This window comes from Callorhinus ursinus, unplaced genomic scaffold (assembly GCF_003265705.2).
Source record: "Callorhinus ursinus isolate GAN/ISIS: 27379988/994484 unplaced genomic scaffold, GSC_fseal_2.0 scaffold8, whole genome shotgun sequence".
Taxonomy (NCBI): domain Eukaryota; kingdom Metazoa; phylum Chordata; class Mammalia; order Carnivora; family Otariidae; genus Callorhinus; species Callorhinus ursinus.
This window is the reverse complement of record NW_027397070.1, coordinates 1,532,774-1,548,579: the sequence shown is the minus strand read 5'-3', so window position 1 is coordinate 1,548,579 and position 15,806 is coordinate 1,532,774.

Sequence of the window (15,806 nt, the reverse complement as noted above, 5' to 3'; positions counted from 1 at the left end):
CCAGAGTGCTTTTTGAATAACCTATTTTTGGAAAGATACAATAGCCTGAAATTATTTCAGTCCCTGCTATTTGGGGATGATAATGAATGTGATATGGGAGGTAAAGGCAGCAGAAAAACTGAATTTCCTTATGACTTACAGCCCACTGACAAGTCCTTGAAACCGGCAGAGTGACCTTCCTCTAGGAACTCAGCCTCAGTGTTAATACTTTGCTAAGGGCAAAAGGCAATCTTAGCTTAACATTATCTCAACCCCCCCAGGATCCTGTAGGTCTACTTTAACATAAAAATTCCTCTGGAAACTTCTTTTTATCTCTACCCCGAAAATATACGTTGCCAGTCATCCCCCAAGCGTATGACCCACCGATTTACATCTGAAGGATCTCATGACTAAGGTTTTATTAGACAGTAATAAATGACCTTTTCCCAACAACAGCTAGCCCCCCCTCAAGGTCCTGCAAACCTTGCTTCCAAAATTCCTTAGAGACATACAGTATCCCTAACCCCCTCCCAACTTGAAAGTGTATAATGGGCCGCTTCTCATGACCCCAGCGCTGCTCTTTCTGCCCACAGGGCCCTATCCCTGTTCTTTAATAAAACCACCTTTTTACACCAAAGACAGCTCAAGAATTTTTTCTTAGCTGTCAGCTTTGAATCCTAACATCTTTCCTACATCTAGTGTACCTGACAGACATGGTAAAGATAGGCAAAAAATATAATCCAGATTTAGTAATAATAGGGGTTATCACCTATCAATCACATATGTTGGATATTATTGTAAATAAGATTTTATTTTATTTTATTTTTTTATTTTTTTAAAGATTTTATTTATTTGACAGAGAGAGACACAACGAGAGAGGGAACACAAGCAGGGGGAGTGGGAGAGGGAGAAGCAGGCTTCCCGCGGAGCAGGGAGCCCAATGCGGGGCTCGATCCCAGGACCCCGGGATCATGACCTGAGCCGAAGGCAGACGCTTAACGACTGACCCACCCAGGCGTCCCTGTAAATAAGATTTTAAAGTTTACTTTAAAAAATTAACCCAGTTAGAGGTGATGACAAATATACAACTACAGGACACTTGGGAGAAAAAAAATCAAACCGTTACTTTGGTGGCCCCAAATGAACCATCGTTGTAGAGCCTTGTATAGCCACTATGGAAAACAGTATGGAAGTTCCTCAAAAAATTAAAAATAGAACTACCATATGATCCAGAAATCCCATGTCTGGGAATATATCTGAAGGAAACAAAGACAATACATCAAAGAGATATCTGTACCTTCATGTTCACGGTAGCATTATGTATAATAGCCAAGACATGGAAACAATCCAAGTATCTGTGGAAGGATGAATGGATAAAGAAAGTGTGGTATAAATAGACAATGGAAACTTATTCAGTTGCAAAAAAAGAGGGAAATCCTGCCATTTGTGACAACATGGATGGACCTTGAAAGCATTATGCTCAGTGAAATAAGTCACACAGAGAAAGACATATACTGTATGATCTCACTTTTATGTGGAATTAAAAAAAACTCATAGAAAAGGAGATCAGGTTTGTGGTTACCAGAGGCGGTGGGGTGGGGAGGTGCAGAATAGGATGAAAGTGGTCCAAAGGTACAAACTTCCAGGTATAAATGAGTCCTGGGGATGTAATGCACAACATGATGACTATCGCTAATATGCACATTTGGTATGGTATATTTGGAAGTTGTTAAAAGAGTAAATCTTAGGAGTTCTCATCACAAGATAAAAACCATTTTCTCTCTTTTTCTGTACATGACATGATGGATGTTAACTAAATCTATTGTAATTATCTTGTAATATATGTAAGTCAAGTCATTATGCTGTGCACCTTAAACTTATACAGTGCTGTATGTCAATTATACCTCAGTAAAGCTGGAAAGAAAGTTCTCAACACACACAAATTGTAACTACGCAAGGTGATGACTGCTAACTAACCTTACTGTGATGATTGTTTTGCAATATATATGTATATTAAATTATTACATTGTACACTTATGCAATATTGTATGTCAGTTATATCTCAATAAAGCCGGAAAAAGAAGATTTTGAGGAATATATAAAAAAATTCTAGGGGTGTTAGGGTGGCTCAGTCAGTTAAGCGTCCAATTCTTGGTTTCAGCTCAGGTCATCATCTCAGGGTCATGAGATCAAGCCCCGGAATCATGCTCTGGGCTCAGCTCAGAGTCTGACTGAGATTCTCTTCCTCTCCCTCCTTTTCTGCCCCTCCTTGCCCAGGCACACACACTCTCTCTCAAATAAATAAATAAAATCTTAAAAATAAATTCTACCAGAACTAACTTGTAAATTAGGCAAGGTTGCTGGATACAAGGTCATACGCAAAAATCAATTGCATTTCTATACACTAACAATGAACAACTGGAAAATAAAAAATGCCATTTATAAGAACATCCAAACCAAGAAACATAAGTACATTTAACAAAATATGAGTGTAAACAAACAAATCCAAAATATGTGTGTGACTTGTATAGTGACAGCTACAAAACATTACTGAGAGAAACTTTAAAAAGGTCTAATCAAATGGAGAGATATACCATGTTGGTGGATTTTAAGCTCAATATTGTTTAGAGGTTGATTCTTCTCAAAGTGATTTACAGCAATCTCAATAAAAATCCTAGCATTTTTGTAGAAATTGACAAATAATTTATATGAAATATTTATATGAAATATATAAAAGACCTAGAATAGACAAAACACTTTTCAAAATAGAACAAAGTTGGACGACTTATAGTACCAGATTTCAGGACTTACTATAAAACAACAATAAAAAAATAACAAAACAACAATAATCAAGACAGTGTGGTACTGGCATAAAAATAGATATTTAGACCAAAGGAACAGAATAGTGTCCAGAAAAAAATCCTAACATACATGATCAACATATTTCAATAAAATTGCCAAGGCAGGGGCACCTGGGTGGCTCAGTCATTATGGGTCTGCCTTAAGGTCATGATCCCGGGGTCCTGGGATCAGGCTCCCTGCTCGGCGGGAAGTCTGCTTCTCCCTCTCCCACTCCCCCTGCTTGTGTTCCCTCTCTCGCTGTGTCTCTCTCTGTCAAATAAATAAATAAAATCTTAAAAAAATAAAAATAAGAAAAATAAAACTGCCAAGGCAATTCAAAGGGAAAAGGAAATTCTTTTCAACAAATGGTGTTGGAATAACTAGATATCCCTATAGAAAAAATTTGATCAACTTTTAGCTTGTACCATATATAAAAATTAACTTAAAATGGCTCATAGTCCTAGGCTTAAAAGTTAAAACTATAATTTTTCTAGAAGAAAGCACAAAAGAATATCTTAGAGTAGGCAGAGATTTCCTAGACAGGACACAAAAACATTAGTCATAAAAGAAAAATTTGATAAATAGGACTTCATCAAAATTTAAAATGCTTGCCTTTGAAAGGCATTATTAGAAAAATTAAAAGGCAAGCATAGACTGGAAAAATAATCACTATATATATCCAACAAAAGATTTGTATCTAGGATATGTGAGCGACTCTTTTTATAACTTACTGATTAAAAACAAAGCAACCTAATGAAAATGGGCAAATGTTTTGAACAGACACTTCACAAAAGGAGATACTAGAAAGAATAGCCAAAAATCAGGGTGTCTAGGTGGCTCAGTCGGGTGAGTGTCCAACTCTTGATCTCAGTTCAGGTCTTGATCTCAGGGTTGTGAGTTCAAGCCCTGAGTTGGGTTCCACGCTGGGCATGGAGTCTACTTAATAAAAAAAAAAAGATAGCCAAAATCACATGAAGAGACACTCAAAATCATTAGTCATCAAGGAAATACAAAATAAAACCACAATGTTATGATATACTACTACATACCTACCAGAATTGCTGAAATTAATACAATACCAGGTATTGTGTTGGGTATGTGAACCAAGTAAAACTTTCATAAATTGCTGGTAGGAATGCAAAATGGTATAATCACTTGGCAAATTCCTATAAAATTAAATGTATACTTACTAAATGACCAAGCAATACCACTTCTAGCTATTTTTTCAAGAGAAATGAAAATATATGTTCACAAAAAGACTTGTACAGGAGTAGTCACAGCAGTTTTATTCGTAACAATACCAAACTGGAAACAAATATTCATGTGTGTGACTAGATAAATTCCAGTATATTAATACAATGGAAGGCTACTCAGCAATAAATAGGAATGGATTACTGATACCCACAACAACATGGGTGAATCTCAGAAACACTACGCTGACCAAAAGAAGCCAGACACAAGAGAATCCATAATTCAATTTCATTATCTGAAGTTCTAGAACTGTAAATGAATCTAATGTGACAGAAAGCAGATCAGTGATTGCCTGGAGCTGTGGGTGTAAGGGTGAGGGTAGAACTGACAGCAGAGAGGCCAGAGGGAACATTTTGTGATGATAGAAATATTGTACATCTCAATTGTGTTGGCGGTTATATAGATGAATAACATTTATGAGAAGCTCAGCAAATGATTCACTTAAATGGGCGCATTTTTTGTGTTATACATCAATACATTTGATTTATAAGTGAAAAAGGTTTATAGAAGTCATTGCTCTGTCAAAATAGTGTATTTGCCTCATTTATCCATAAATCTCATGTAAAAAATTAAAAAAAATAATTCTCTTATTTATTATCTTACTTTTTTTTGCCTCATTACTTTTATTTGCCTCATTTATCCATAAATCTCATGTAAAAAATTAAAAAAAAATAATTCTCTTATCTGATAATTATCTTACTTTTTCACCCAGAATGGATATTAATTCTTTGGGTCTTTGAGATACTTGGTATCTTTGAGAGATACACATAAAGTGCTTTGGCAGTTCTGAGGAGAGAGCGATATTATTTCTAAGTAAGAGAACACCAGGGATGGCTTCATGGAGGAAACCATTTTTAATCTTGGCCTTAGTTAATAGAAACAGAGAAAGGAAAATAAAGATAATGATATGGCATTTCAGGCAGAATGGACAATAAAGCAAAGCAATATTGTCTTTTGCAAAAATACACTGTTTGGGGAGACTTCAAGTCTGCACTTCACTGTTTATTATACCATATCAAACACCTATATGTAATTTTCTGTCACTTTTAGTTATACATAGATGATCTTTCCCTATGCAGAATGCTGCTTATTCTTAGTCGGGAAATCTTTTAAAAGAGTCATCTCTAGGAGTTCATTAACTTAAAAATTGGCACTAGCTATAACTAAATAATTCCTGCCATTATAGCAATTTACCATGTAAAAGACCATTCATTCATTCAAAGGTGTCTAGTGCCTGTTATATACCTGGCACTGTTCTAGGCAATAAAACCACTCTGTAATGAATGAAAAACCACGTTAGGTAGAGTATGATATCAGTAGTCCTATTTAGTCTTCCTTTTTTTTCTAATTTATTTTTTTAAAAGATTTTATTTATTTATTTGACAGAGAGAGACACAGCGAGAGAGGGAACACAAGCAGGGGGAGAGGGAGAGGGAGAAGCAGGCTTCCCGCGGAGCAGGGAGCCCGATGCGGGGCTGGATCCCAGGACCCTGGGACCATGACCCGAGCCGAAGGCAGCCGCTTAACGACTGAGCCACCCAGGTGCCCTAGTCTTCCTTTAAAAAAGATACATATTTATACATAAATATTGTTCTTCCATAAATTTTCTTTGTTCATTTTTCAGCACTAAACACTCTAGGATACAGAAAACACCTCAGAGAAATTCACAGTCTAGATATGGAGAAAATACAGATGCATGACATGATTAAAGTACTTTAAAAATGAGTTTACAGTGAAGTTTTTGGTAACAAAATACAGACTAACTGTGAGGGCAAAATTAACATGGCCACAACAGTCAGGGGAAATTCAAGAAAGAGGGGAGTGGATGAGATTTTGGTTGGTGCTTCGAGGGAGGTGGAGCAAGCCTACAGCATAGACAAGGCAATGAGTCCGGTGTGTGGAGGACACCATGAACACTGGTCTGCAATTGAGTTTAACCCTGTCATTCTTTTTTTTTTTCCTTTTTAAAAGATTTCTTTTATTTTATTTTAAAAGATTTTACTTATTTATTTGACAGAGAGAGAGCACAAACTGGGGGAGTGGCAGAGGGAGAGGGAGAAGCAGGCTCCCTGCTCTGACCTGAGGCGAAGGCAGATACTTAACCCACTGAGCCACCCAGGTGCCCCAGATTTATTTATTTTAGGGAGAGAAAGAGAGAGATGGAGAGCGTGCACACGTTGAGTGGGGGGAGGGGCAGAGGGAGAGACTCTTCAAGCTGACTCCTGGCTGAGCACGGAGCCATGGGACATGGAGCTCCATCCCATGACCCATAAGATCATGACCTGAGCTGAAACCAAGAGTTGGACACTCAACAGATTGAGCCACCCAGGCACCCCCAACCCTGTAATTCTTGTTAGGGCACTGACCATATTAAATTAGGGCCCACCTAAAATACCTTATTTTAACTGAATCACCTCTTTAAAGACCTTATCTTCAAATGTAGTTACAGTCTGAGGTCCTGGGGGGGGTTAGAATTTCAACATACAAGTTTTGGGGGGACACAATTCAGCTTACAGCATTATTTAAAAAATAACTACTATATTATTGGTGAGCTCAGAAACAAAAAATGGGGGATGCCTGGCTGGCTCAGTTGGAAGAACATGCAACTCTTGATCTCAGGGTTGTGAGTTTGAGCCCCATGTTGGGTGTAGAGATTACTAAAATAAATAAATAAACTTTAGAAAAAAAAAGAAAAAATGGGGTGAATATGAGTAGAGAGGATGTGGTAGATAACTGGAAAAGTAGATTAAATAAACACAATGATACTTAATTTTTATGTGCTGGGTGTTATGCTACATTATATTCACTATCTCACTAAATCATTGATTTAAACATTAATTTGATATGGCACCAATTTTGGGAACATGTTGAATCTTGATAGGCTGTGGGCTTTGGGTTTTATTGTATAGACATGAAGAATAGTTTGAAGGTGGGAAAATGACACAAGGAAGAGTAGTTTAGGAAGATTAGTAACAGAATGGAGCAGGCTATTCCATTCCAAGGGTCAGCAAACTTAATGTATAAAGTGCTGGAGAGTAAATATTTTTTAGTCTTTGTGGGCCATATGATCTCCTTCACAAGAACTGAGCTTTGTCATTGCTGTGTGAAAGCAGTAAACAAATGAGCATGGCCATGTTCCAGTAGAACTTTTTTTTTTTTTACAAGAAACCCACTTTATTTATTTTATTTTATTTTTTTAATAATTTTTTATTATGTTAATCACCATACATTACATCATTAGTTTTTGATCCAGTAAAACTTTATGTACAAAAATAGATATGGCCCATTGGCCAACGTTTGCTGACCCCTGGAATAGACATAGACAGTACTGGAAAGAAACTGGAGGTTCAAGACCAATTAGAAGGAGATTATTGCAGTAATCATATCTGCAGTGAGGAAGGCCTGAATTAAGCTGGGCCAATGTGATGGAAAGAAACAGGTGTTAGAGACATTTCAAGGGAAAAACACCTTAGATCAGGTTGGGTCAAACACTGGATGTGGGACTTGAACACTGGCGACACTGAACAGAGAAGTCAGGAAAACGGTGGTGCCACTGATATAATTGGTTATATTAGTGTGCTGGTCATTTGCCTGGTTGCTTTCAGATCCTTCTCTGTTCTTTTTTTTTTTTTTTAAGATTTTATTTTTTTTTTTTAGAGATAGAGCGCGAGCAAGCATGACTGGGGGGGGGGTGGGGAGGAGGGGGGGGGGGGGGCAGGGGGGGGGGGAGGAGCAGAGGGAGAGGGAGAAGAAGGCTCCCCGCTGAGCAGGGAGCCCGATGCGGGGCTCCATCCCAGGACCCTGGGGTCATGACCTGAGCCGAAGGCAGACGCTTAACGACTGAGCCACCCAGATGCCCTGATCCTTCTCTGTTCTTAACCTCTTTGTCTTGTATCACATGGCACTGTGTTTCTTTGCCCTCTGGCTTCTGGATAGGTCTGCAATGGAAGTCATTGGCTGAAAAGGAATGTAGAAAGAAAGGACAGAGAATCTAGTGCATTTCCTCCTCCTTTCTCTGCTTCCTGAATTATTTCTAGCAACTGTATCTCCTTGGCCAGACAGCCTTTCTCTCCATAATGCTGGCTCCCTCCGTGCAGACCTTGCTGTGACTCTAGTGCCCTCGGGATGCCCTTCGATTCTGGGCTCTATACCGCCCCCAGCTCTCATTGTCCCTCCAGCCTAGGGCAGGATAGCAGCTGCCTGTTGTCAGTTTCTGGATTGCTTGGCTGTTGGCCCCGTTTGACTTCATAGCCCTTCTACTGCCCATGTACCAACCAATTCCTTGTGGTACAATTCCTCTGACGTACTTCCAGTGGTTTCTGTTTCCTGGCTGGACCCTAGCTAGTATAGCTCAGAAGCTGTGTCACTTCTCAAGTAATTGTCTCTTCGCTCCATACCCGACTGCTTTGCTAGGCTGGGGCGGGCAACCTACCAAACTGCGTTTCTGCTTCACCAGCTGACTCCCTATTCAACTCTGCCAACAAAGGGCACTAGGTGGAGACTGGAAGGCTGGAGGAGGGGGAAACGACTGGCTCCTTCTAGTTTGAGCCACTTGGGCTTCCTCTCTAATTGCATTTCCTGGGAACAGCGTCCCAGCAGGGCTTCTTCATCCCAGCAGTCCTGGCAGGATGTGGAATCCAGCTTTCCATTTTCCCAACACTTGCAGAACCAGTCTTCTCCCCCTGCCAAGACACGGGCACCAGTTGTTGGATGCTCCCTCCTCAGATATCTGAATTTCAGTTCTGAGGGGGACTTCTCTAAGCTTCCAGCTTCTAGTAACCCCGCCTTCTTCCCTCTGTTCCCTCAGTGTGGAGTGGCTGCTGCTTGTGCAGGTGCTGCTTCTTACCTTAGAGTTCTCTTTTTACCCTTTGGGCTACAAGTTTACAACGTTAGACTTAACACTTCCTTCTAGTCCACTCCAAATAACTGCTGTGGTTTCTGGCTCTTGACGGGATCCTGACTCCAGAAGTGGAGCTGGAGTTTTGGAAAGGTGTCAGGTTTGGTTTCGGATATATGGAATTCGCAGGACAGGGAAGGGGGAGGGCTGCCAAGTGGAGGTATCTTGTACTCAGATGGAAATGTGGCACTGGAGTTTGTAGGAGGTCGGAGCTGCAAATGTTTTGTCATTGTCAGCACCGAGGTGAGGGTGGAAACTGTCAGACCTCTTGAGTTCTCTGGGTGAGCGGTGTTGGGGAGCCAGCAGCAGACGGTTAACAGTGGTCTCATGTATACTCACAAAGAAAAAGCAACACAATTTAAAAAAAATCACGAACTTGGAGATACAATGATGATTTAATGCTAAAGCATTAACAGGTGAAGCTCATACCGAAATATTTTTTGGGGGGGAGGGTACTGTTTACTTCTTGCCCAGCCTGTGTTTCCAAGTCTATCCCAATACTGGGGCTATACTTAGAAATACAAGGCTTGGTACCCTGGAACTCTTCTTACTTTTCCTACAGGACCATTGGGGAAAGCCTCGAGGTCACACTGAAGGTAGTGACTTATCCTTCCTTTTGCCTTTTGGTTCTACAAAAGGTTACAAACATTATGTGAAATTAGGATGTCTGGGTGGCTCCGTTGGTTAAGCATCTGCCTTTGGCTCGGGTCAGGATCCCAGGATTCTGGGATCGAGTCCCGCATCGGGACTCCTTACTCAGCAGAGAGCCTGCTTCTCCCTCTGCCTGCTGTTCCCCCTGCCTGTTCTCTCTCTGACAAAATAAATAAAATCTTTAAAAAAATTATGTGAAATTTTTATTATTCTAATGAACTGTGGCTTTTCCTGTGACTTGACAATTACTTTTTTCATGTCTTATCAATTTATTCAAACATCCAATGAGTGCCTACTTTGTATCAGGTGTCCGTTCTGTGTTAGTTTAGGGTCCACAGTTGTTCCAAGACTTTTTTCTCCTTCGTCCCCTCTGGGTGTCCCTTAGTACCTGTACCTTCTTCTCCTTTGAAAGGCGCTCTTACCTCCTACTTTCCTGACAAAATGAAGAAAAGACCATGTGAGATGAGCCTTTTAATCCATTCCAAAATAACCCTGTATCTGTTTCTTTGTCTCTCCTTATCTCAGATGAACTAAACTTCGGTTTAAACTATCCTTGGCTCTCAATTCTCTGTTTTCCACCTTTCTCCCTTGTGGGGGCTATAACATCTAGAATCAAAGATTTTCTCCCTTAACGATCTCCATTTTGTCTAGCTTAAAAGCACCTTTAATTTCCTTTTTCTCTCCTCTGCCTGCAGACATAATCTTTCTTCCCTGTGCAGAGAAAACAAAAACAAAACAAAACAAAATAACACCCCAACCCCCCAAACCTTCACTTGACCTTGATGCAACTCTTAGCCTATTTTCCTTATCCTTCTATTGTTGAATGGTCAAGGACAGACCTCCATTTTTCCAATGCTCAGTCACTCTTAGTTCTGCCTTCTTGACTCCTGTTGTTCCTGCAGCCCCTGTCCCTGTCATTCCACTGAAAGGCAATTCCGTCTTCCTCATCATCAGGCACAGTGGATTCTTCTCTGCCTGTATTCTCTTAGACTTCTCTATGGTATTTGACACCGTTGATTACCCTACTTTCTAAAACTTTCTTGGCTTTCATGGTACAACGTATGATTTTCTTCTCATCTTTTTGCTCTAACCTTTTCACAACAGTTTGGATGACTAAATATACTGAGCTTAATTTCTAACATTATCTATTGCAGCTTGAAGAGGGCATGAAGAAATAGTGGGGGTCACCAAAAGCTGATTGCTGCTCAGGCAGGCTTTGTAGGATGTTGTCCAATGATGTTAAAAGCTTCCTTAGCTTGGAGGGTCTGGATGTTTGATTGTGTCCGGGGCTGGTTAAAGTAAGAAATTGTATAAAAGACTAACTCTCGATAGTCTCTTCCCTGCACAGTGCTAGCTAGCCAGCTAAACTCTGGCTGATCTGGCCTTTACAATTCTCTTTATTTTTCTAAGCTTCAACCTTTTGGTTTCTAATCTCTTGGATATATTAATTCCACTGTTTAGGCTGTGGTCAAGCTCTCAATTCTGACTTTTACTTCTTATTTCCTAATGGTACGTGCTGATTTTATTTGTCAAATTTTTAGAGTTCTGCAGGTGTTTACTGTCAACCCCAAGTGTAATTCACAGTGCTCTGTAGAAGAAAAGAGCCCTGCTTTGACAGGCGTTTCTCTCTTGTTAAAGGTAGGAGTTATTTAACATTATCTAGATTTTGAAAAGCAGAATGCTTCTTTTATGTTTGTTATTTAAGATGCAGAAGACAGGGTTCATTGCTGTGCGAGAAGAATTGTCTCTCCATAAATAAGAAGGGCGTGCTTGAAAAACATCCTCGTACTGAGACTGGATAAGAATAACAACAACAACAGAAAATAACCTGATCTCACAAACCATTTCTTTTTGTATTGTGCTAAGTTATAAGGTGAGCTTCTACTTGCTATTGCTGTTAGTTGATACTTATCATAGAGCCTTAGGCCAAATGGAAAGAGAACTGAGCGTTATGAATTGATGGAAAAAGAAGCCTCCCTGGCAAAGAAAAAAAGAAGCCTGAAGTTATTTCTCTGTGAACTTGAACTCTTATTTATTCCTGATTGCAAACACAGCAGATTTTAGTAGAGCCTTAAAACTCATCCCTGTTGCTGTCATTTACTCTGACTTAACCATTTATAGCTGAAACCTAAAGATACAAACTAAGGAGATTGCTCTACATAAGGTTCATAGACTCTCTGTATTTTCTTCTTTCTCCTCTTAGGTTGTACTGCCTTTTCCCTACACATTTGTTGTACTCGGGTACATTGTGTGGTTCAAATGCACAGTCTATTTTTACTTTAGTATAAGGGGATTTCAGAGTATGAAATCACTTGGCTAGTAATAAGTAAGTCAGGGCAAGATTTCATCTTGGATCTCCTACTAGTCAAATCCAGGACAATTGGAGCCTCAAAATTAATAGTGATAGGAACTGAAATAAGAATCTGCGAATCCATACTGATGTACACAGATGAACGAATAAATATGTAAAAGGTAGAGAAGGGAAAATCTCTTTCCAGCAGAATGCCAGCTAATAAATATGATACACAAGGAATGGTGGAATTAGAAAATCACCATTTGGCAATGACCATATTAATAACTGCTTCAGGCAAGAATCATCAATGGAAGCTAAAATTAGTGGGGGAAGTTGGCTGAGGAACATGATACTTACATAGTCTCAAATTATCTCCCCTAAGGTTAGCTAGTGACTATAACAGGAAAAATAGTTAAATTTATAGTGGTACAATCTGGTAGTCGCTGCCTTAAGCAAATAATCAAAGTTATTATTACCAACAATGGGACCAAGTAGAATCAGGTACCTCGGATGTGATGCATTGACAAGGACATAACATCATTTTTGCGGTGTTCCTGCCAAAACTGTGTCAAGCTCAATCTTATCACGAGGAGATATCAGACAAACTGAAGGATCGTTATAAACAACTGGTCTGTGGTCTTCAAAACAGTCAAGGTCATGAAAAACTGATGAACTGCTCCAGATCAAAGGAGCCTAAAAAGACATGATGACTAAATGTAACATGTAATTTTAGAATTGGAGACTATACTTAAAAAAAGGGGGGCAACCCTCTCGGGTCCCCTCACTCCTCGGGAGCTTTGTATTATCACTTTGCTATTGCTTTGCTGCAACCCACCCCACCCCCCACAAAAGGAAAGGGCATTGTTGGAACAATTGATGAAATTGTACCATGGACGGTAGCTGAGACAATGGTATTTTGATGTTAAATTTCCGGATTTTGATAACCGTACTGTGATTATCTAAAAGAATGTCCTTGTTCATAGAGAATGCACATGATGTATTTAGGGGCAAATAGGTATGATATTTGCAACTTAATTTCAAACAGTCCAGATAAAACATGTACAGATACATATACAGAGAGAATGATAAGGCAAGTAGGGCAAATGTCAGCCCTTGGTGAATCTGGGACAAGAGTATACAGGGGTGCTTTGTATGATTCTTGCAAATTTGCTATAAATTTGAAATTAAAGAAAATAAAAAGTTACCAAATAAATCCAATAAATAAATAAAATAAAAAGTTACCAAATAAATCCAATCCTGAATTTTCCAGGGTGAATTTTAAATTTAAAATCTTTTATTGAAGTGTAGAATGCATACAGAAGAGTGCACACACAAAAAGTGTAAAGCTTGATACATTTTTATGAAATGAACCTCTAACGTAATTGTGATGTAGGTCAGGATCTAACACATTACAAGTATTCTGGAAGTGTCTTTCCCAGTCATTACTCCATCCTTTCTCCACAAAGGTAACGTTTATCTAACTTCTTCTATCACAGTTTAGTTTTGTCTGTTTTTGAATGTTACATAAATAGAATCATACCATACGATTCTTTTTTTGTGTGTGTATTTTTTTCCAATATTATGTTTGTGAGAGTCATTTCTTGTTGTTCTAAGTAAATGTAGGTAATTTGTTTTCTTGTTCTTTAATATTGCAGTGTATTTAAATAGACCATAATTTATTTTCCCATTCTACCACTGTTGGACGTTTAGGTTGTGAGGTAGGCAGTCCCTAAGATGGCCCCCAATAATCCTTGCTTTTTGTAATTCATGACCTTGTGTTGTCTGCTCTTCTTGAGTGTGAGCTAGACCTAGTGACTAGCTTCTAATGAATAGAATATGGCAAAAGTGATGGAATTTCACTTCTGAGGTAAGGTTACAAAAAGCCTGTGGCCTCAGTCATGGGTACTTTCTCTTCCATTGCTTACCTGAAGAAAATCAGTTCCATATCATGAGGCAGTCCTCTGGAGAGGTCCACGTGGTGAGAGACAGAGGTCTTCTAACAAACAAGAGTGAGCTTGGAAGCAGATTCTCCAGCCCTAGTCAAACCTTGAGATGACTGAGCTTTGGCCAACAGTTGACTGCAACATCATGACAGACCTTGAGCAGGAGTCATGAAGCTAAGCCACACTGGATTCCTGACTTACAGAATCTGTGAGATATAAGTGTTTGTGTTATCAGCTGCTAACTTTGGGGGTAATTTTTTTTGCAGTAATTGATAACTAATACAGATTTTTCCCCCTAGTTTTTGACTGGTACAAATAGTCCTGCCCAAATTTTCTTATATGTGTAGGGCACCTATGTGGGCATTTCTTTTGGAGTACATACCTAGAAGCAGAATTACTGGGTCATACGGTATATTTATGTCAGCTTAATAGATACTTCCTTATGGTTTTCCAAAGTAGTTGTATCAGTTTATACCTCCACCAATAATGTATGAGAGTTTATGCTATTCCATATCTTTGACAACACTAGGCATTATTAGTCTTTTTAATTTGAGTCATTCTAGCATCTCATTTTTAAAATACCTTTAAAAAATCTTATTTTGAACTAATTTCAAACTTAGAGAAAAGTTGTAAGAACAGTACACAAAACTTGCATATTCTCTTTACCTAGGTTCCCTATTTGTTAACATTTTACCATATTTCTCTCTTCCTCTAATGTATTGGATGATTCTTTTTTTTAAAAAAAGGTTTACTTATTTATTTGAGGGACAGAACATCCCAAGAAGACTGCAATGAGCACAGAGCCTAACACGGGGCTTGATCTCATGACCCTGGGATCATGACCTGAGCAGAAACCAAGAGTTGGAGGCTTAACCAACTGTGCCATGCAGGTACCCCATGATGATTCTTCTTCTCAGAACAAGTTGGAGAACAAATTGCAAACATGATGACCCATTCCTTAAATACTACAGTGTATTTTCCCCCAAACAAGAGCACTTTCCTATATAATCATAATTTAACCATCCCAAATCAGAAAATCAACATTCATACCACACTGTTTATTATTCAGTTCACAGGTCCTGTTAAAATTTTGCCTACTGTCCCATTCTCTCTCTCCTTCTTCTGGCCTAGAATCCAATCCACTACCATGTTGTACTGAGTTGTCATGTCTCTTCAGTCTTCTGCAATCTAGACTAGTTCCCCCTCTTTCATGACCTTGACAGTGTTAAAGAGTATACACTTTTAATTCTGGAAATATTCTCAATTGGGGTTTGTCTGATGCTCCCTGGTGGTCAGACTTAGGCCATGCATTCTTGGCAGGTGTAGCCCCCAAAGGATGATGTGCTCTTCTCAATGCATTGCATCAGGAGACATCTGACATCAACCAGTCCCACTGTTGTTTTGACATTAACCATGATCATTTGGCTAAATTGATATCTGTCAAGTTTCTCCATTGTGAAGTCATTATTTTTACATTTGTAATGTGTTTGGTCCAAGACTATTCCAATATTCTGTTCCTCATCAAACTGTACTTAACAATCTTAACTCCATTGATGACTCCTGCCTGAATCAGCCCTCAATATGATGGTTGCCACATGGTGATTTTAAAAGTCTATCATTCCTTTTACATTATTAGATGACATTCTGCTGTAAGGAAGAGCTTTTCCTTTGTTCATATCATTCACTTATTTTATCAGTGGACTTATGGATTCCTATGTTAGTCGATAGATTAGGATCTGTTACTCTCATCATTATGATGATCAGATTGTCCCAGGATTAGCTAGTAAGAACCCTCTCAAGCTGAGTCCCATGTTCTCTGGACATATTCCCACCACTCTGAACCCTTCCTTATTTTCTGCTACAATGGGATGTTCCAAGCTCATCTTATGCCTCAGTCCTGGATTCAGTCATTTCTCTAAGGAGTCCTCATTCCTTTTAGTGGAGGATGGTA